Source organism: Loxodonta africana, chromosome 21, assembly GCF_030014295.1.
Source record: "Loxodonta africana isolate mLoxAfr1 chromosome 21, mLoxAfr1.hap2, whole genome shotgun sequence".
NCBI lineage: Eukaryota > Metazoa > Chordata > Mammalia > Proboscidea > Elephantidae > Loxodonta > Loxodonta africana.
In genome coordinates, this window is record NC_087362.1 from 38951022 (window position 1) to 38973045 (window position 22024).

Consider the following 22024-nt stretch of genomic DNA (forward strand, 5'->3'; position numbering starts at 1 on the left):
TTACAATGGTCAATTTGTATTTTTTTTCCAATGGTCTCCATTGTCATTGTGCATAAACATTTCCAAGGAAACCTGTAAAATTCAGATTCCCAGGCTTCATTCACAAAGATTCTAGTTTAGGTCATCTTCTGGGGTAGGGTTTGAGAATCTACATTTTTAACAGAGGCTGCCCTCGCATGGAGGAACAGCGCAGTGGTTCTAATGCAGTTGGTAAAAGGTTAATAATTTGAGAAACGCTGAATTAGCCCAAGGAGTTGGACTGAACTCTGGATTCCAAGGAAGGATCGAGACACCTTTGGAAGCTGTTCCGTAGAAGAGAAATATCGCATAGTGCCTCAAAGCATACCTATCTTATGTGTGAGACCAGCAAGACGATCTGCTGCATTTAACCAAGCCTCCAGCTCAAATCCCATGCCAGGAATTCCTCTGTTTTACTCTAAAGGAATTGCGCACACATGGTACAGCGGTTAAGTGCATAGGCTCTTGGGTCAGGTAGATCTGGATGAAAACTCTCTTCCCCACAGCGCCAGGCTTTCTGAGATGATTCTGCCTCTTAGGCTATGGCTACCTTCTCTCATCTGAAGGGTATTTAGGAAGAAAAGGTTTCTCCATTTCAGGCACTGGCTCAATGACCCATGTAACTAGTCCTGGGGAAAGATAATTGTACAACTGAGCCCTACTGATTTAAGGGAAATTAATATGTTAAAGGCTGCCCGTATCTCTTATCAGATAAGTGCCAGGTCTTGTCCACATACTCTGCCCTCTAGTCTAAGCTGCCCTGGAGACTCGTCTTTTTATCTGATTAGAAGTAGCTTCCAAACCCATGAAGCCCCTGTCTTGGTTTTAAGAGGATGTGAAAACAAGCATTTGACCTCTTCTTCATCCGTGAAATGGCAGCCTGTATGCTGAAGCAAGCTTTGGACTCTTGAGTTCTTGGAGTCCAGCCCTAGCTCTGTTTCTTGCAGGGTGCGACAACTGGAAGAGTGAATTGACTCCTCTAAGCCTCAGTTTCCATATCCCTCAAATGGTTACACGGTATCCCACTTAGGCTCCTTCACAAAGCTGTTGTGAAAACTGTGGTTCGTGGTGTAAAGCCTTGTCTGGTGGTCACAGCCATCACACTCTTGTATATTAGGCACAGACTGGATGGTCTAGAAGTGCTGTCTGGTTTAATCAGTTACCGTCAGCATCTCCTTCCAATTCTGCAGACCTGCTTCTTCTGCCTGCTGTCTCACAGTGGGTATCCATTCAGGCACCCAAGGCGGAAACTTGTATGTCATCCTCAACTCTTCCATCTGCTCTCCCACCGCCCCAGCTACTCATTCTCCAGTTTAACTTTGTCTCTACAACTTTTCCCAGATCTCTTTCCTCTCCTCCATCTCCACTGCCATTACTCTCTCGGACTACCACCATCTCGCACCATCCTCAATGGGCTCCCTAACCCCAACACTTTGCTGCCAGAGCGATCACTTCTAAACACAAATCACACAGTGTTACCCCTGCTTAAAGTTCCTCCAGTGTCTCCCCACAATCTTGGGGATAGAGCAAAACCTTCTCAGCCTGGAACACAAGGCCTTCTGTAGCCTCTTCCTGCCTCAACTTTAGTAAGACCAGAGCACTTGGAAATCTGAGTGTATATCATGCTTTTCGTTTTTTATTTTATTTTCTTCCATCTGGAATTCTCTTCCCTTGTTGCTGTTATTAGGAGCCATGGAATCAATTTTTGACTCATAGTGGCCCCCTGTGACAGAGTATAACTGCACCATAGGGTTTCCAAGGAGTGACTGGTGGTTTTGAACTGCCAACATTTTGGTAGGCAGCCAGGTTCTTAACCATTGCACCACCAGGGCTTAAAACAACAATTTTCTATTATTATATCTCAGAATTCTATAGGTCAGGAACTCACACAGAGTACAGCAGGGATGGCACAGCTTTGCTCCATGATGCTTGGTATCTAACCGAAGGCTGATCCAAGGACTAATGGCCAACGAGGTAGGGGCTGAAGCAACCTGCTCTCTTTCTCTCTCCACTTGACCTCTCCACATGGCTAGTTTGGGCTTCCTCACAGCATGGCACCCTCAGGGTAGTCAGGCTCCTTACATTGGCAGCTCAGACACCAAGAGAAAGGAAGCAGGAAGTGCCTTTAGAAAGGCCAGAACTGGTGTAGCCCCACTTCTACCATACTCTGTTGGTCAAAGTAGAGGGGACACAGATCCTACCTTTTGATGGCAGAAGTGTCAAAGCATTTGGGACCATCTTTGACCCACCACAGTCATTCCCTCTTTAAGTCAGCATTCCTTGATTCTCCCTCACCCCTCACTCCCAGGTGCCCCTCTCTGTGCTTTCCACAGTCTGTAACTGAATAATTAAACACTAAACATCGAACAGTGAGTGGTGGCCTTGAAGGAAGGGGCTGGACCCCCCGGTATGTTGTTTGGCACATAATGGTTCTGGAGAAGTTGGAGATATGATTAGGAGTGTTAGTATTAAGATAAAAATTGTGTCTTATCTTTTTGTTCGGCCACTACATACCATGGACAGGCTTACTCATAGGAGGTTGTCATTAGGTGACTAAAATCTAGTCGTCATTGAGTCAACTCATGGTGACCCCATGTGTATAAGGGTAGAACTGTGCTACATAGGATTTTCAGTGGCTGATTTTTTGGAGCTAGATTGCCAGCCCTTTCTTCTGAGGAGCTTCTGAGTAGACTCAAACTTCCAGCATTTCAGTGAGCAGTCAAGTGCTTAACTGTACCACCCATGGACTCCACTGAATAAGAATGAATGGATGGATGGACGGACGGATGGACGGACGGACAGATGCTTCTGCACACAGTCCTGTTCCTGAGGTTTGGAGAGCCAGGCTAACCAAAGAATTACATCTGAACTCAGTCTGCTTAGACCCTCCAGCTTTAGTTACACGTAGGTCAAGGCAGGACTTGGGGCTCGAGGAGTTGCGGGCGGGGGAAGAGTTGGCCTCCTGCCACCACCCTCACAAGGAGCAGGGTCTTCAAGGCCAGCTGCTGGTCCTCCAGCCTCCAGTGTGGAAGTACATCAGCTGTGTCCGGATCCTCCCCGCCCCCCACCGCCTCGCTGGGAGGGGGCTGGTTTGCAGAGTGAGACCTTCTTACGTCCAAGGACCTGGGAGTGTGCTTCCTCCCTGGCTGCGCTGCATGGCAGCTGGGCCTGGAGCGTGGCAGGTGTCTAACAGCCCGCCGCAATCCTGCATAACAGGAAGTGAAAGAAGATACCATATCCAATTGAAACTGCAGTGGAATATGGGCTGCAATGCTTAATTAACCACCCTCCGTCATTTCGCAGATTTCTGTTGTTACTGAAGGAAAAAAAAATGGAAAGCGGCCTATATGGAGGACAACAAAGCCGTTTCTGGAATGTTAGTGTGTGTTCGCCCTCCCCCCTCCCCTTATTCAGCAGCCTGCTGACATAACACAGAGGGAATGCTCACTTCTGGCTTCCTGTTTTCATGGGTTTCCAAAGTTTGTTTTTTTGCCAGTGAGTCAGATTCTTGCCATACTCCTAGAAATCTTCAGTGTGTGTGTGTGTGTGTGTGTGTGTGTGTGTGTGTGTGTGTGCAGGGGGTGGGAGTGGTGGCACTGAGTATATTTGTGCACATATCTGTTCAAAGGTGTTTGTACAAACACATAGAGGGCTGTGAGATGGGTTTGTGTGAGAGCATGCGGCTCTAACTACGTGAGAATAGAACGCATATGTAGCTATTGGCATAGGTATGGGCTGTTTCACATGTTAAATATGTGTGGGAGTGTGTCTGTGGGTAGTTATGAGTAAGTTTATGTATCTGTATGAGGCAACAGTGTACCTGTCTGCGTATAGGAATAGATGTGTCTTTGCATGTAGGGGTATAAGTAGATACATTTGAGTAAATGTGGGAAGTATTATCGTTTGTCTGAATACATGTCTCTGTGTGTGTGTGTGTGTGTGTCTGCAAGTCTAGTGGATTGAGATAAGAAACAGTGTACTGCTAAACTTATCAAGGACCCGCTAGGTAGTTGGCAGTGAATTTATACTTCGCAACTATCTGGTATTTGATGGTGGGGTGTCTTTTCAAAATCAGGGGCTTCCTTCGTAGCAGAGGATAATAAAGAGAACCACAAAGAGAAAGGGTTTTATAGCTCCTCTGGGCTCCACTTTGCATCAACACCTTGTTTTCCAACCCAAACTAGCTTGTTCACATGGATGAACATTCTGAGGGGTCCATGGGATCCATGAGTCATGAACTCATTTAAAAAAAAAAACTAATACTACCATTGCTCGTTTGTCATCGGCCCCATGTGTGTCAGAGTAGAACTGTGCTCTATAGGGTGTTCAATGACTGATTTTTCAGAAGTAGATCTCCAGGCCTTTCTTCTGAGGCACTTCTGGGTGTACTCAAAGCCCCTACCTTTTGGTTAGCAGCCAAGCGCATTAACTGTTTGCACCACCCAGGGACTCCAATGTTTACCATTTGGCAAGTATTGTCCCAGAAGCTTTTCACGATTTATCTTATTGGATCTTCCCAATATGCATCCTAGGTATGAACTATTGTTTTCTTGTTAGAGTTTTCACATTGAAGCAGCTGTTAGGTGGAGGACACAGGATCTGAACCTAGATTGCTGAGGTTTAGAACCCCAAACTCCACTAAGTCACCATCCCTAGATATGGGGGTAAAGAAGGTATCCATTTTGCTCAGATGTTTTTGCAGCTCCATACAATGTTGCCGTGTTGCACTGTGGATAGGGGTGAATTCTAAGTGTCAGAACCACCCCTGGAAATATTGCTGGGGCAGGGTTTGGTGCACATCGGTGCCCTTTGGAAGGCCACCTCCACTCCCACACCACCTTCCTGTAGGACTTCAGTCCATTCACTTAGTGACAAGCTCATGGGAGCCCCTAGAGTGCCCTCTGACCTTGCCTTGATTTCAGGAGACCCTTGCTCTCTAACAGCCCATTTTCAAGATTTCAGGAATGGATCCCAAAATGCTGGAGGACATCAGAAGCACTCCAGTAAGCTTCTTGGGTAAGCAGAACTGGGATCTCAATCCCAGAGACTCAGGTTCAATGGGACTGGGGAGGATCCAGGAGCTTGCATTTTGCATAAGCCCCCCACGGGACTCTGATGTGGGTGTCCAGGGACCACCGTTCTACAACTCTGCCAGGAGTATAGTGGAAAAACCCTCCCGTCTACCCTCAGGAGTGCTCAAGAAGAAGGCCATGCTTCTAGGTCTGAGATCACACATGGCTGAGCAGTGCCCAGAATGGACCCTAGGAAGTGGAGGCTGAGATATTTCTCCAAGGTCCAATGTCCAGTGACAGGCAGTATGTCTTTAAAAGCTGCTGGTGAGAAAGAGCCGAGAGATGCCCATGTGAAGCCAGGCATTTCTCAAGGAATTTAAATGGGTCAGGAACTCTTAAAGAATTTAAATGAGCATGAAATAGGTATGGAGGATTTTCTGGGCCAATATGCAAGCCAAATAGTAAATAACTATTTTCAGCATCGAGTTTGGATGGCAAATTTGCATATACATGTGATGCCGTGCGTTTCTATTTTTACTGTGTTGCTAAATATCCGCAATCTGTAAAGAGGGCAGCATGCCTGGGTGGAAATTCAGGCTCGGGCTGGTGGCTGGACTCAGCCGACCTGGAGTCCTGGACTCTTGACGAGTCGAGGTAAAGGCGAGGAGTGGGCAGAGGAGAGGGAACGTTCAGCCTGTGAGGCGGTTCTCAGGTTGAGCCCATGGAGTGCCAAGATTCCCCCTGAAGCAAAGTGTCATGTGCCGGAAAACAGAAGTTAAAGTGGAAGGTTGACATTTTTTAAGTCAAACTAGGCTTGCACAGTTTCAAACAACTTCCTAACCTTTGTAATATCCCACCCCACCCCACCCCCATTTTATTACTGGGCAATGGTTGTCCAGTGGTAGAATTCTTGCCTTCCATGCTTGAGACCTGGGTTCAAGTCCCAACCAAAGTGCCTCATGTGGAGCCACCATCCATCAATCAGTGGAGGCTTGTGTGTTGCTGTGATGCTGAACAGGTTTCAGCGGAGCTTCCAGACTAAGACAGACTTGGAAGAAAGGCCTGGTGATCGACTTCAGAAAGTTAGTCAATGAAAACCTGATGGATCACAATGGCCTGATCCATAACCAATCATGGGGATGACTCGGGACAAGTCAGCGTTCTGTTCTGTTGTGCATGGGGTCGCCATGAGTTGGGGCTAACTCAGTGGCAGCTAAGAACAACTACCACCATTTTACTATTAACTAATTATGATTATTGTTGATTATTATATTATTATGATCATTGTCAAAACACAGGTAGAACATTAGTATACATTGGCAGAATTAGAAACATCCCCTGCTTTTTTTCCCCCTGATGTCATTTAATTTTAGATGGCAGTGCAGTCATGAGCTAGATTTAAGGGTTTTTGACCAATCTTTTGATGCCTTAATTTAGGCCTAGCATGTGGTAGCCACCAGATATTTTGTAATTGTCCATTCAGAACCTACAAGGGTGACTTTGCCAGAATGGTTTGGCCACTTCCGTTTGGATTCTTACACCTTGGAAGATAGTACACTCCTCCCCTTTTCTTGCTGCAAAAAGGTAGATTTATGGAAAAGCAGAACACAGCATCCTTGCATGCCAAGATCTTGCATCATGAAGGGAAGTCCGTGTGGGCAGCGAGGGTGGTAGTGGCAGTTTGTGTTTGTTTACCTTTAGCTCATAGACCCAAAGAGCACGGAAGGGTCAGAGATGCTTTGCTAAATCACCACCTAATGTCTGCAATTTCTAGCTATGGGTTTGCTACAACTCTCAGGAGCCAATCTTCATTAAAACGTGGTGACTGTAAATCAGTACTAAAAGACCCTTCCACAACCAATACTGTGCTTTTCTCAGGAGATTATTGTTATTATTTTTTTTATTTAAATGGAAGATGGACTAAGGTGGAGAGCTCCTATAGCTGTCCTAGTTGTAAAAGACTGTGGTGCTTCTGTTTGAGAATTACAGCTAGATGAAGAATTCAGCTGTTTACCCAAGGTTTCCCAAGGCAAACAAGGCATGAGGCACAAGGAAGGATCTGGAGGTTTGGTGTGGCTTGTGCTTGGTTCTCAAGAACTAACCCAGAGTCCTCAAGAATTGTGAGCAGTCATGATGACACTACATTTGAACAAATTTCAGAAACTACCTGCTATTTTTGTAACATAGCTTCCAAGACTTGCAAAATGTTTTTTGCAACTCCCCAAAGGGATATTTTAAAACATTTTTAAAAACCTTTGTGTTTTCCTTTCTCTTACTAGTTGGGAAAGCATATTGTCTTAGGATGGGTTCTCTAGAGGAATGTCTTAGTTGTCTAGTGCTGCTATAACAGAAATAGCACAAGTGGGTGGCTTTAACAAAGAGAAATTTATTCTCTCACAGTTTAGGAGGTTAGAAGTCTGAATTCAGGGTGCCAGCTCCAGGGGAAGGCTTTCTCTTTCTCTCAGTTCTGGGGGAAGGTCCTCGTATCAATCTTCACCTGGTCTAGAGGCATCTCAGCGCAGGGACTCCGGGTCTGAAGGATGCGTTCCACTCCTAGCTCTGCTTTCTTGGTGGTAGGAGGTCCCTTTCCTCTCTGCTCAACTCCCTCTTTTATATCTCAGAAGAGATTGATTCAACATACAACCTAATCCTATAGAGTGAGTCCCGCCTCATTAACATTATAGAGATAGGATTTACAACACATAGGGAAGTCACATCAGATCACAAAATGGTGGACAACTACACAATACTGGGAATAATGGCCTAGCCAAAGTGATATACTTTCTTGGGAAACACAATTCAATCCATAACAAGGAGCAAAACCAGTGAGGTATATATGTATATACATAAAAACACACACACATATACAGAGAGAGAGAAAGGAAAGGAAGAAAGAGAGGGAGGGAGGGAGAGAGAGAAATTTATTTCAAGGAAATGGCTCACACAGTTGTGGAGGCTGGCAAGTCCCAAATCCATGGGTTAGATGTCAGCCTGGAGGCGTTCCCTGAGTTATGTGGTTTCAGGGGCTGATGAACCCCAAATTGGCAGGTCAGATGGCAGGCTACTCACTTACAGGACTGTGGGAGCTGGTGAATCCCAAAATCTGAAGGTCAGATGGCAGACTGCCGGCTTACATCACCGGAACTGGAGGTCAGAGGATGGTGAATCAGATGCAGGATGCAGAGAGGGCGAGCTTTGCCAGAACATGCACACCCCCAAGGAAACTCTTTTTTCAACTGATTGGCTGCTCACATCAAATCAGAGTGGAGAATGATTACATAATTATCTGTCAAACCACAGAGAATCATGGCCTAGCCCAGTTGACACATAACCTTAACTATATCACACATATGTATCTACATATGTAGATATAGATATATGGAATGAGTAGTTCTTGTCAACTGTACACGTCTCCTTAAACCATACATAATCTGTAAATGTAAGACAATTATAAAGTCAAACTTACGCCTAACATGATACAAATAACATGCATACAACCAAAAACACACTAGCCCCGTTTACATCTTATATTTTATAATAAGTAATGAAATAAGGGAGGGAAGAAAACCAAGATATTTGCTATACATGTATATGCACTCATACATGCGTAACAAAACAAGAGAGAAATACTAAAAACAATTACAGCCTTCATTTCTGCAGCTGCTCACATGGTCATAGCTGGTATTCAGAACCTTCTTCCACCACCTATTCCATGTTCCCTTTGCCCTCAGTAAGCACCTCAGCTGATCATGCTTCTTTGCCTGGTGGGGTAGCCCAAAACTTCATTTCTGAAGGCTCTGAGCCATTAGTACTCATGTTGGCATTGAGTTGCTGTAGTTTTCCATTAACTTTCTTTTTTTCATCACAGGTCATGTTAGTACTAAGAGATGCTCTAAGAGATCTCCTGTACCCCAGACATACTCTTCTTTACCTCCACTATGTAACAGCAATCTGATTTCCCCTTGGTAATCAGGATCAATTGCACCAGCCAATACAATAACTCCCTGCTTTGCCTGCTGATCCAGATGCATGAGGAGCCAAAAGTGGCAAAGTGGCATTCTTAAATTCCAGTTCTATGGAATCAGTGTTGTGTCTCCTGGTGGGACCATACCTCCCTCTGGAACTTAAACCTCTAGACCTGCAGAGCATAGGGTCACAGGGACAGGAAGCAAAAACTTTGTGAGTGGACCAGTAGGGGTAATAGTGAATGGTGCCACTCCCTGTTTCCACCGTTTGATTCCTGGACCTATGAATCCTGGCTATGGGAGAAACAGCACCAGATATTGGACACTGGTTTAGAGCATATACAGCCTTCTGGGAATGTTGCCCCAACCTACAAGCTATTGCCACCTAGCCTGTGCCATAACTGTGTCTTTAGAAGGCCATTCCATCACTCTATCAAGCCAGCTGCTTCAGGATGTTGGGGAACATGGTAAGACCAGTGAATTCCGTCGTGAGCATTGGCCGATTGATACACTTCATTCCCTGTGAAGTGAATCCTTTGATTCAAGGCAATGCTGTGTGGAATACCATGACAGTGGATATGGCATTCTGTAAGTCCACAGATGGTAGTTTTGGCATAAGCATTGTGTTCAGGGAAGGCAAATCCATATCCAGAGTAAGTGTCTATGCCAGTAAGAACAATATACTGCCCTTTCCATGATGGAAGTGGCATAATGTAATCAACCTGCCACCAAGTTGCTGGCTGATTGCCCCTAGGGATGGTGCCATACTAGGGACTGAGGGTTAGTCTCTGGCAAATTGCGCACTCAGCAGTCAGTGTAGCCAAGTTGGGCTTGGTGAATGGAAGGCCATGTTGCTGAGCCTATGCATAACCTCTATCCCTGCCACCATGGGCACTTTGTTCATGAGCCCATTGGGCAATGACAAGAGGGGCTGGGAAAAAAGATGACTGGTACCCACACCATGCCTCATCCTATCTGCTTGACTGCTGAAATCCTCCTCTGCTAAGGTTACCCTTTGATGAGCCTTCACATGGGACACAAATATCTTCACTATTTTGGCCCATTCAGAGAGGTCTATCCACATTCCTCTTCCCCATTCCTTCCTGTCACCAATTTTCCAATCATGTTCCTCCCAAGTCCCTGACCGTCCAGCCAAACCATTGGCCACAGCCCATGAATCACTATAAAATCGCATATTTGGCCATCTCTCTTTCTAAGCAAAATGAACAACCAAGTGCACTGCTTGATGTTCTGCCCTCTGGGAGGATTCCCCTTCACCACTGTCCTTCAGGGAGGTCCCGGAAAGAGGCTGTAGTGCTGCTGCTACCACTTCCCAGTGGTGTGTGCATATTCTGCAAAACCATCTGTAAACCAGGCACAAGTTTTCTCTTTCTCAGCCAACTGATCATAAGGATCATGAGGCCATAGGTGTAGACTGGGAGAAGGATAGTAATATGACAGGAGTGGGAACCATGGGCATTTGGGCCACTTCCTCATGTAACTTAAGTGGGCCTTCAGGTCCTGCTTGAGCCCAATCTTGTATATATCACTTCCATTTAATAATGGACTGCTAGTGTGCACATCCAAATTTATGACTCTGTGGGTCAGAGAACACCCAGTTCACAACGGGCAGCTCAAGCCACAGAGTGACTTGGTGGCCCATGATTAAGCATTCAGTCTCTACTAAGGCCCAGTAAAAAGCCAAAAGCTGTTTCTCAAAAGGAGAGTAGTTATCTGCAGAGGATGGCAGAACTTGGCTCCAAAACCCCAAGGGTCTACTCTGTGATTTCCCAATAGGGGTCTGACAAACACTCCAAACAACATCGCTATTTGCCCCTGACACTTCGAGCACCATTGGATCAGGCAGATCATATGGCCCAAGTGGCAAAGCAGCTTGCATAGCAGCCTTAACCTGTTGAAGAGCCTTCTCTTGTTTTGGACCCAACACTAAACAAGCAGCTTTTCAAGTCACTTAATAAATAGGCTTGAGTATCACACCCAAATAAGGGATATGTTGCCTCCAAAATCCAAACAGGCACACCAAGCATTATGTGTCCTTTTTAGTTGTAGGAAGGGCCAGATGTAACAACTTATTCTTCACTTTAGAAGGAATATCTCTACATGCCTCACACCACTGGACCCCTAAAAATTTCACTGAGGTGGAAGGCACCTGAATTTTTGTTGGGTTAATTTTCCACTCCCTAGCACACAAATGTCCCATCAATAAGTTTAGAATTATTGATACTTCTTCCTTAACATGTCCAATCAGCATTATGCCATCAATGTAATAGACCAGTGTGATGTCTTGTGGAAGGGAAAGGTGAACAAGGTCCCTGCAGACTAAATTATGACATACGGCTTGAGAGTTGATATACCTTTGAGGTAAGACAGTGAAAGTGTATTGCTGGCCTTGCCAGCTGAAGGCAGTCCTCTCTGGGTGTTTCTTCGAAACTAGAATTGAGAAAAAGGCATCGGCGGGCTCAGTAGCTGCATACCAGGAGCCAGTAGATGTATCCTTCATGTACTTGATGGTGGCACTAATCTCTGAAATCCCTCCAAGAATGTGTTATTGCTTTTAGTTTACTATTTTCCTAGGTAGGGGCAGTTTTAATGGCTTTCACTTGGCTTTTCCAACCATCATAGCCCTAACTCCACACGTCAGGGATCCAATGTGAGGGTTTTTCTAGTTGTTGAGTATGTCTATTCCAATTATGCATTCTGGAACTGAGGATATCACTATAGGATGGTTTAGGGAACCCACCGGACCAGCTGTGAGACAGTCCTGAGCTAAGACTCCATTAATAACTGTCTTAGTTATCTAGTGCTGCTATAACAGAAATAGCACAAGTGGGTGACTTTAACAAAGAGAAATTTATTCTCTTACAGTTTAGGAGGCTAGAAGTCTAAATTCAGGGTGCAAGCTCTAGGGGAAGGCTTTCTCTCTCTGTCAGTTCTGGGAGAAAGTCCTTGTCATAAATATTCCTCTGCTCTAGGAGCTTCTCAGTGCAGGAGCCTCGGGTCAAGAGGACTCTTCCAGTGCCACTTTCTTGGCAGTATGAGGTCCCCATGTCTCTCTGCTTGATTTTCTCTTTTATTTCAAAAGAAATAGACTTAAGACACAGCCTAATCCTGTAGCTCGAGTCCTGCCTCATTAACATAACTGTCTCTAACCCTGCCTCACTAACATCATAGAGGCAGGGTTTACATCACATAGGAAAATCACATCAGATGACAAAATATTAGACAATCACACAATACTGGGAATCATGGCCTAGCCAAGTTGACACACATTTTGGAGGGACACAATTCAATCCATAACAATAACCTTACCTCCATATGCCTCCAACCTGACTGGTGGGTCACAGTGACATTTTGGGTCTCCTGGAATGAGTGTCAGTTCAGAGCCAGTGTCTGATTATTTTCTTTTCCCCGATGAATAATCACTCTAGTAAAAGACCGTATATTCCTTTGGGGAAGGTTGCGAGAAAGATTACCAGTATAAATTTTTGGCGGTGCAGTCTGGTACTTCCACAAGGGGACCCCCTCAAGTGGATCTGTAAGCTGGCTCAAGTCTGGGAATTCATTGAGGGGCTGTGACTATACTGTGGCAATTCAAGTTAGACTGCAGTTCACTTGACTTAGAATTCTTCCACTGTATAGATCAAGTAAATATTTAGTAGATTTCCTGCCTATTTCACTCCTAGAGATACCATGACTAAGTAGCCAACGTTATAAGTCCATACGAGTCAGACTGTTCTGATTACTGCTTTGACTCTGCTGTCCATTACAGTAACCATGCCCACCTTGTCTTTGTTGATTGAATGCCACAACTTGGCCCCTACCACCACGGGGTTCAATCAGCCCCATGGTAGTTAAAAAAAAAAAAAATGTTAGGTGTCTTAATTCAGCTAGGGCCCTTCCCACTGTCAAATCTGACTTACATAATAGTGATCACATCAGTCTTCAAGGATGCTGAGGCTCCATTCAGTAATTTGCTCCTCGACATTGTGGTAAAAGGTGTGTCCTCTGGGCACTCCATGGGTCCAACCTGATAAATCTGCTCTGACATGCCAATATCCCTAATCCTTTGGATACCTTATCCTACAGTATACCAGAGCAGGTCTGGCAGTTCAACTTGATTTAGTGTAGGCCACCACTTTAATCCATGCTTAAGTGAACCAACCAAATAAACTATTAAGTCCTTTTCTAACCTCTCAGACTGAAACACTGAATGAAGGATCTGTGCTTAGTGGACCCATATCATTAAACTGACTGATCCAACTGTACGTTCCTTGAACCATTATTCCACACCCTTAATACCCATTCCCACACATATTTCCCAGGTTTCTGTTTGTATATATTAGGAAAATCAAGCAGTTCTTTTGGAGTGTAGCATATCTCCCCCTGGGTGACAATTTTTACTTCACCTCTTGGGGCTCAATGGGACTTAAGTCTAGTTATAGGTCTAGAACCAAAATGGGTGGTGGGGGTGGGTCCTGGGGACATTCAGCAACGTCTTGTAAGGCATCTGCCTCAGGTGATGCCTCAGACAATGCTTCAGGTGATATCTCAGACAAAGGCTCTCAGGCACAGCTCGATTAATCTCATCAGGTGGAGGTGGAAGAGATAATGGTTTTCCTAGGGAGAGTGGTTAAGCAGGCAAAGATGGAATAATTTCTTTGAAGTGGAATAAGAGAGCTGGTTCTGTTGGCAGGAATGATTCAAGGGAATTTAGGGGCTCAGTTTCCCCAGCTTCCTGATTACCTGCCCTTATGCCCCCATTCCAAGTTTCAGGATCCCATTTCTTCCCAATCAATGCCCTCATTTTAACTTTGGATGCCATTTGAGGTTGGGAATTAAATTGACGTTGTATTTCAGCCATTCTTACAATAAAACTGTGGGTTTGGTTTTTGGCAACATCAGCTCTGTTACTACAAGAAATGAGGCTTTCTTTCAGGGAAAAAGTGGTAACTTCCAGGTCTTTAATGCATGTTTGAGCTGTGACCCTGAAGCCTTGAGCTCATCTTTTTCTTTCACCATTTTCTCTAGGAAAACTAGGATCAACCAATCAGCTTCCTTATACTTTTCATTCCGAGGAAACTGTAGAAAAGTATCAAATATGTAATCACTCAGAGCCTTGCCTCTCACAAATATTCGATCCTTTGGTGGTGATACTTTGTGTATTTCTATTGTCATGTCATGCCATGGATTAGCATGACATAACAATGCCCTTTTTACTACTGGAGGCAGGGTCATCAGTGGTTTTAAGACTAGCCAGACTTGAAAACCAATTTTAAAATCTCATCCTTACAGTTTTTGTCCTTTAGAACCATTCTCAGTACCAGATGTCTTAGCCTGGGTTCTCTAGAGGCACAAAACCAGTGAAACATATATATTCATAAATATATAGAGACAGATTTAATTTGAAGGAAATGGCTTATGCAGTTTTGGAGACTGGCAAGTCCCGAATCTGTGGATCTGGTGTCAGGCTGGAATTTCCTCCTGACTCACATAGTTGCAGGGGCCAACAAACCCAATGGCAGGCTGCTGGCTCACAGGGCTGTGGTAACTGGCAAATCCCCAAATCTGCAAGTCAGGCAGCAGACTGCTGGCTCAAATCCCAAGAGCTGGCGGTCAGATGATGACGAGTCAGATGCAGAATCCAGAGGGAGAATGAGCCTTGCTGGAATATCCACTTATATACAGGAAGCAGGCCACATCCCCAAGGAAACTCCCCTTTCTACTGATTGGCTACACACATCAAATCACAAAATGGAGGATGATTACATAACATCTGCCAAACCACTGAGAATCATGGCCTAGCCAAGTTGACACATAACCTTATCAAACATATGTATCTACATGTATAGATATAGCTATAAGGAATGAGTAAATGGATAGATGGATGGTTGGTAGGTGGATGAATAATGAGTGATGGATGGATAATGGTGGATGGATGAATTGATAGTGGCTAGATGGATAATGGATGATGGGTGAATGAGTCAATGGATGATAGATGGTGAATGTGTAAGTGGATAGGGTTTGTGTAAGGTAATGACTAGTGTCTTTTCCATTGACTGATAAGCAAAGGACATTACTTTCTGAGAAGCATGTCATAGTACACAATATATACATTTCAAAGATGACCCAGCTTGGGTGAGAGTTTTTAGCATATTCTTTTCAAGAGCTCTTTGATACTGGTAAAAATTCTCCTTATCTGGAATAGTGTAAGTATAAATATTTAGGTTTTAAAAAAATCCTAAAACTTTAACTTATAGCCTCAAAGCACTATATATAGCAAACTCTGGTGGCATAGTTGTTAAAAACTGCAGTTGCTAACCAAAAGGTTGGCAGTTCAAATCCACCAGGCGCTCCTTGGAAACCATATGGGGTAGTTCTACTCTGTCCTGTAGGGTTGCTATGAGTCGGAATCAACTTGATGGCAATGGGTTTGGCTTTTTTGGTTTTATACTGTATCTAAGGAGCCCTGGTGGTACAGTGGTTAAAATTGGGAGAAAGATTATAGCTTCGGAAACCCTATGGGGCAGTTCTACTCTACAGCTCTGAGCCGGAATCGACTCGACTGCAAAAGGTTTTTTTTTTTTTTGGTATACTGTATCTATATCTATATCCATAAACGACCGCTCATCTGTCAGCTTGTCATACTGTGGTGGCTTGCATCTTGCTGTGATGCTGGAAGCTATGCCACCAGTATTTCCAATGAACAAGCCATAATGCTCCTTAGAAGCAAGGATGGTGAGACTCCATCTCATGTACTTTGGACATGTTATTAGGTGGGATCAATCCCGGAGAACGACTTCATGCTTGGTAATGTAAAGGGTCAGCAAAAAAGAGGAAGACCCTCAATGAGATGGATTGACACGGTGGCTGCAACAGTGGGCTCAAGCATAGCAAAGATTGTGAGGATGGTACAGGATCAGGCAGTGTTTCATTCTGTTGTACACAGGGTCTCTACGAGGAGTTGGAACTGACTCAATGGCACCTAATGACAACAACATATATATGGAGGACATTGACAATATTTATTACTTTACTGGTTACAAGAAATACAGAGATGAATCAGAAACGTTCCCCATTACCTACCCTCAAAGAGTTCGGGACCTGGTACAATAGATCCTTGACATGCGCAGATTTAACGTTTGTGAATTTGACTATTCGTGAGTAACAAAAAACTTTGTGACTTCATCACTTGCTATTTTTGCTACTGGGTATATTTGAATGGTGCCCTGAATGAAACCAGTCAGCAGGAAAGAGTCTTTGGGTTAATAAGTGAGCCTAGCTGACAGCCCAGCACGTACCCTGAAAACAACTTTGTGGTTCTACATATATAATGATTCTCATTGGGGGATAAAACACTGTTCCAGGGTTACAATAAATATCCACAGAACATCACCTGCCAACACCAATCGTGGAACTGAAGAGAAAGTAAAGTTGTTGTTGTTATTTGTCATAGAGTCAGTTCCTACTCATCGTGACCATATGTACAACAAAAGGAAACAAGGCCCAGTCCTGCGCCATCCTCACAATTGTTGTTATCCTTGAGCCCATTGTTGCAGCCACTGTGTCAATCCATTTTGTTGAGGGTCTTCTTCTCTTTTGCTGACCTTCTACTTTACAAAGCATGAAAGGGGACTGATCCCTCCAGGGACTGATCCCTCCTGATAACATGTTGATAATTAATAAGATAGATAATATTGCAATCTGATAATTTGAGAATTTGTACATTCGAGTACCTTACTAATATCAAAAGCCTGCTGTGGCTTAAGAGGGTGAGTTCATCCTGTTAGCAGAGACTTTGGGGAAGTCACGACTTTGGAGCCAATTACAAATATTTGATTCCTAGAACTTCAAGCTGCAAAATCCCTCTCAGCTCAGGTGGCTCCCACTCTTTGACAGTGATCATTAATATTTTGCTTTTGAGGGCACTAGTGCCCAGGGAACAGACGCCATAGTAGGAGACATCCTAGTTCTGCTGTTGCTATGGTCTCAAAGTTAAAAGAGAGAGTAATTCCCCAAGCTTCTATCAGAGTTATAAGCCCCTATGAGTCAGAATTGACTCCATGGCAGTGGGTTTTGGAGCCTTAGTGGCACAGTGGTTAAGTGCTACAGCTGTTCACCAAAAGGTCAGCAGTTTGAATCCACCAGCCACTCCGTGGAACCCTATGAGGCAGTTCGACTCTGCCTATAGGGTCATTATGGGTTGAAATTGACTCGATGGCTATGGGTTTGGGTTTTTTTTGTTTGTTTCCTGAGAAACTTGGGAGTATGTTCGCCAAAGCCTGGGCCATTTACAAGATACAACTCAAGTCTCCTCCCCACTTAGAAACCAAGGGCTTAGGTACATTCTTTCTACTTCCCAATTGGTCCGGTGTTTCCGCCTCCCCACATGGCTTTTCTAGAGTTCAAGAGAAGGATTTGTCACCCTTTCAAACCAAAAAAAAAAAAACAAAACCAAACCTGTTGCCATCGAGCCAATTCTGACTCATAGCAACCCTGTAGGACAGAGTAGAACTGCCCATGGGGTTTCCAAGGGTGTAATCTTTATGGAAGCAGATTGCCATATCTTTGTCCTGCAGAACGGCTGCTGGTTTCAAACCACTGACCTTTCAGCTGCACACTTAACCACTGTGCCCTAGGGCTCCTTGGCACCCTTTACTCTTATTTTTATCCCAATATTCCAGGAAGTGACTGTCTTCCAATTTTTTTTTTTTTTTTTCTTAACCTTTTTCCTGTGATATGCTAGGCCCCAGGACCCCTGTTGGCTTATACTGTTTCAAAGTGTCCTGTGGTGGGATTGCAGACTAGTATCCTCAGTGTGGTCCTTGTACACACAGACAGAAATGCAAGGTTCTGTTAATGGATACATTAGGAGAGACTGGGTGCCTTGAGTGCTAAGGATTATAAAGATTTCCCTAAAAAATTTCTTTTAAGAATGAGCTCTCTCAATGTGTTTAAGATGGGATTTGATATACAAACAACTGATTGGCAAAACTTTTCAAGAATATAGCTAACTGCACAAAGCAAGGTTCACTTTAAAGATTCATTATTAAATGCCCTATGGCTCTCTCTTTTATTTGTTATAACCTCTGACCTCTTTTATTAAACCATAGATTGTATTTTCTAACTCTCTTCTGGGGCTGCCTTCCATCTCCCTCGATTTCTCATCACCCTTCTTTACTTTGGAATTAGCTGCGACATTTACCTAATGCTCCTCACCGGTGAGTCCCCGTTTCCTTCTCTCCTTTCTCTTTAAGCTTTCAGGCAATGCATGTATTAAACGTGCAGAGAACCTCTGCCATCTCTTGTCTGCTGACTCTTCCTTCTAGTTGCCTCTGGATAGTCACGTAACCTCTTTTTTTTGTTTCTTCTTTTTCCTCTTCTTTCTCCCTCGCCTGTTCTTCTCTTTCTTTTTCTGCCTCTTTTCCTCTCTCTCTCCCTCCCTCCCTCCTCAACCCTCCTTCCCTCTGTTTCTTCCCCTCTCATGGAAACCTGGGAATATACTGCTCTCATTACAGCTGGGGGTGGTCATAATTGGACAGGCACGATAATGGGTCAAGGGAAAGAGGAATTAGATGCTTCAGCATAAGCTAGTACCTGACCCAGTATCAACATCAGAGTCCTTGAAAATGCCTCCCACGCTGTCTTAGTCTGGTTCCCTGGAGTCCGGGCCTGCCTGGGGGGTTCTAGTGTAAGCAGTGTCTTAGGGACGGAATGAGGGAAGCAGAGGAGGTCCTGGGAGGTAGAAACAGTGCTGGGCTGCTAACTGAAAGGCTGGCAGTTCAAATCCACCTACAATGCCTTGGAAGAAATTCCTGGTGATCGGCTTCCTAAAGGTCACGGCCATGAAAACCCTATGGAGCAGTTCTACTCTGTATATGTGGGGTCGCCATGAGTCAGAATCTACTTGACAACAACTTTTTTTTGGGGGGAGGGGGTGGTTAAGAGAAGCAGAAGGGGTCACTGTGTGGCACAAATGGTTTGCTCTCAGCTCCTAAAGCAGCACCATGGAAGAAAGGCTTGGCAGTCTATTTTTGTAAGATTACAGCCATTGAAAACCCTACGGAGCACAGTTCTACTCTGCACACATGGGATTGCCAGTAGCCAGAATCGACAGCAACGGGTTCGATTTAGGTATTTTAAGGAAAGCTGGACAGGGCAGAGGGCGGAGCTAAACAGAGATGGGAATTCAGCTGAAGTCTAGGCTCAGCCTGATCCTGGAGGGAGCTAGGCAGTATGAACATATATAGCTCTACAGAGTTGTCTCACCCTGAGGCAAAAAGGTTGACCTTTTGTTCCCCATATCAGTCAGTCAGTGACCTCTGGCTGCCCCTGAGGGCAGGGTGTCACCTCTAGGTGGGGAGGCTTCTGTTGGTCAAGGGCAATTCTCAGAAGAAAGGGGCAGGGCCTGAGGCTTGTGAGCAGATGAAGAACTGGGTGTACCAGTCTGGGAAAGAGAATGGGTGGGAGGGTACCAGCATGATTGCACCCACCCTTTCAAACCGCCTCAGGAATCACCTGGCTCATTATGTTCTCTGTGTTGTTGTTATTGTTTGGTGCCATTGGGTCAATTCCGGCTCATAGCAACCCATGTATTCCCCCAAGTCCCAGTGAGGAAAGTCAAAAGCTCTGCTTTCTCTTTATTCCACTACTGTTGTGTTTACTTTCATTAAGCGCTCCTGTTGCAAACCTCTACTCTTTCCAGTTGCCTTGCAAATTCTAAAGGCATAAAGTGGGCTGCCCTGGAACCTTAATGCCGTTACTATCAACCAAGCTCAAAGCTCATTTGTAAGACAGGGACTTGTGTCCATTGTTTCTGTTTCTGCCTGTTATTTGAAAAATCATGTTCTGTGCTCCGTTATTACTAATAACTCACTTCTGCCTTACTTGGCCGATGCCAATCCTTCCTGCAACTGATCTGGTCCCTGGTGTCATCCCCCTCACACCCTGTACTGGGCACTGCATCTTGGGAGGCCTCTCTCTAGCCCTCCTCTGGCCATAAGCCCTCCCCATGGAGCGAGGAGTCCATGGGGTCACTGAGACATGCTCACCCCAACCCCCCATCTAGACCACACTTTGGGTACCTGGGAAGGTGGAACTAACCCTGTGCCTTCCTCCAGGGCCTGTGCAGCCTCTTCCTCAGGTTAGTTCTCCTACGAGAAGGCCACGAACAGTGTGCATTCCTAGGTGGTGGGTGGACACGGGCTCGCTGTTTGCGGGGCAGGTTGTTATGGACTCAGCTGGGTGTGCATCTGGAGTGTGGACATGTGTCCTGGCTTGAGTAAACAAACAAAAAATTTCCTGTCAAGTCAAGTCCGACTCATGGTCACCCCATGTGTGTAGAGTAGAACTGTTCCATAAGGTTTTCAGTGACTGTGACCTTTCAGAAGCAGAGCAGCAGGCCTTTCTTTCACGACACCACTGGGTGGATTCAAACCACCAACTTTTTGATCAGTAGCCAAGCTCTTAATCTTTTGCACCATCAAGGGCTGAACAGTGTCAACTCTAGATGGGTTGAATAGTATCTCTCAAAAATGGTACCCACGCAGAACCTCAGAATGTGACCTTATTTGGTAACAGGACTCTTATAGATAAAATTAGTTAAGATGATGTCAGGCTAGATAAGGGTGGGCCCTAAATCCAGTGACTGGTGTCCTGATGAGAGGAGAGACACAGAGACACAGACACACAGGGGAGAAGGCAGTGATAACAGAGGCAGAGCCTGGAGTGATGTGCCTACAAGCCAACGAATGCCAAGGATTGCCAGCAACCTCCAGCAGGTGGAAGAGGCAAGGAAGGGGTCTCTGCTAGAATCTTAGGAGGGAGTGTGGCCCTGCTGACATTTTGATGTCAGGCTTCTAGCCTCCGGAACTGCAAGAGAATAAATCTCTGTTGCTCTAAGCCACCCAGTTTGTGGTACTTTGTTGTGGCAGCCACAGGACGCTGATACACCACGAGGGAGTGAGAGCCATGTGACAGGAAGAGAAGGGTAGTCAGCCCTAAGCCAGCAGTCCTGTGCTTCCATATTTTTGCTCAGAGCTACGAGGATTCTGAAACTTTTAAATTCGAACTTGGCCTTCTAGGTTGTTATGAATATATATTTGCCAAGGGAGAAGCATAGTTTTTTTTTTTTTTAAACCGTTTGTTCTTTTGACTTGTAACTTTTAACAACTTACACCCATACTATGTGGACTATTTAAAAAAAAAGTTTGTTCATCTGATTTGTCACTTTCTGAAACTCCAGTTCCACTTGTAGCTTTAGCTCAAGCCCTACCAATATTGGGGTGGGCCTGCCCTAGACCTCAGCTCCCCCGAGTTTACACAAAACTAGGTTTATCGCAAAGTCCTATTTATGAAGTGCCTTGTGCTTGCAAACCTGGTTAAGCAGAACGTACAAAAAGCTTAACCTTTTCTGGATTTTCCTAAATGTAATTTTTTCCCTTCTCGAAGATAGCTGAAAATTACTTCTGGTTAGCAGGGCAGCTTATCAGACTGATGGTCTTCCTGTTTCCTCGGGTCCTCAGAAGAAGCACTGCTCTGCCACAGAGGTGCGGCCAGGTGGCCGAAACCACACTTCAAACCAGAGCTTCAAGAGCGCTTCCACTGCCCCCAAACTGTGGCCCCACCAGGCCCGCACTGATAACATTCTCCAAATCAGTGTGTCACTTAGATGGCCTTTTTATGGAGAACAAACTGGATTCCCCTAAACTGCCTAGTGCTGTGCTAGAGCTCTGGAGCAGGTATTTAAATGGCCAAGTTGTTTTTAAAAGAAAAAAGCCCTAGTCAAAAGAAACTCAGTCTTCAAAGAGGGCTCTAGGCTGAGGTTTAAGAGAACTTGCACGCCAAACACCTGTGTGACAAATATCTGTGCACTGAGCACCTGCCGCTAGAAATTGTGGGGTCAGAGAGGAACCTACTGTGGTCCTTGCCCTCAAGGGGCTTAGTCTAGTAGAGTCAAGTCCAAGGCACTGGGGAGCTTGTGTGTGTGTGTGTGTGCTCGCGCGCGCCGGG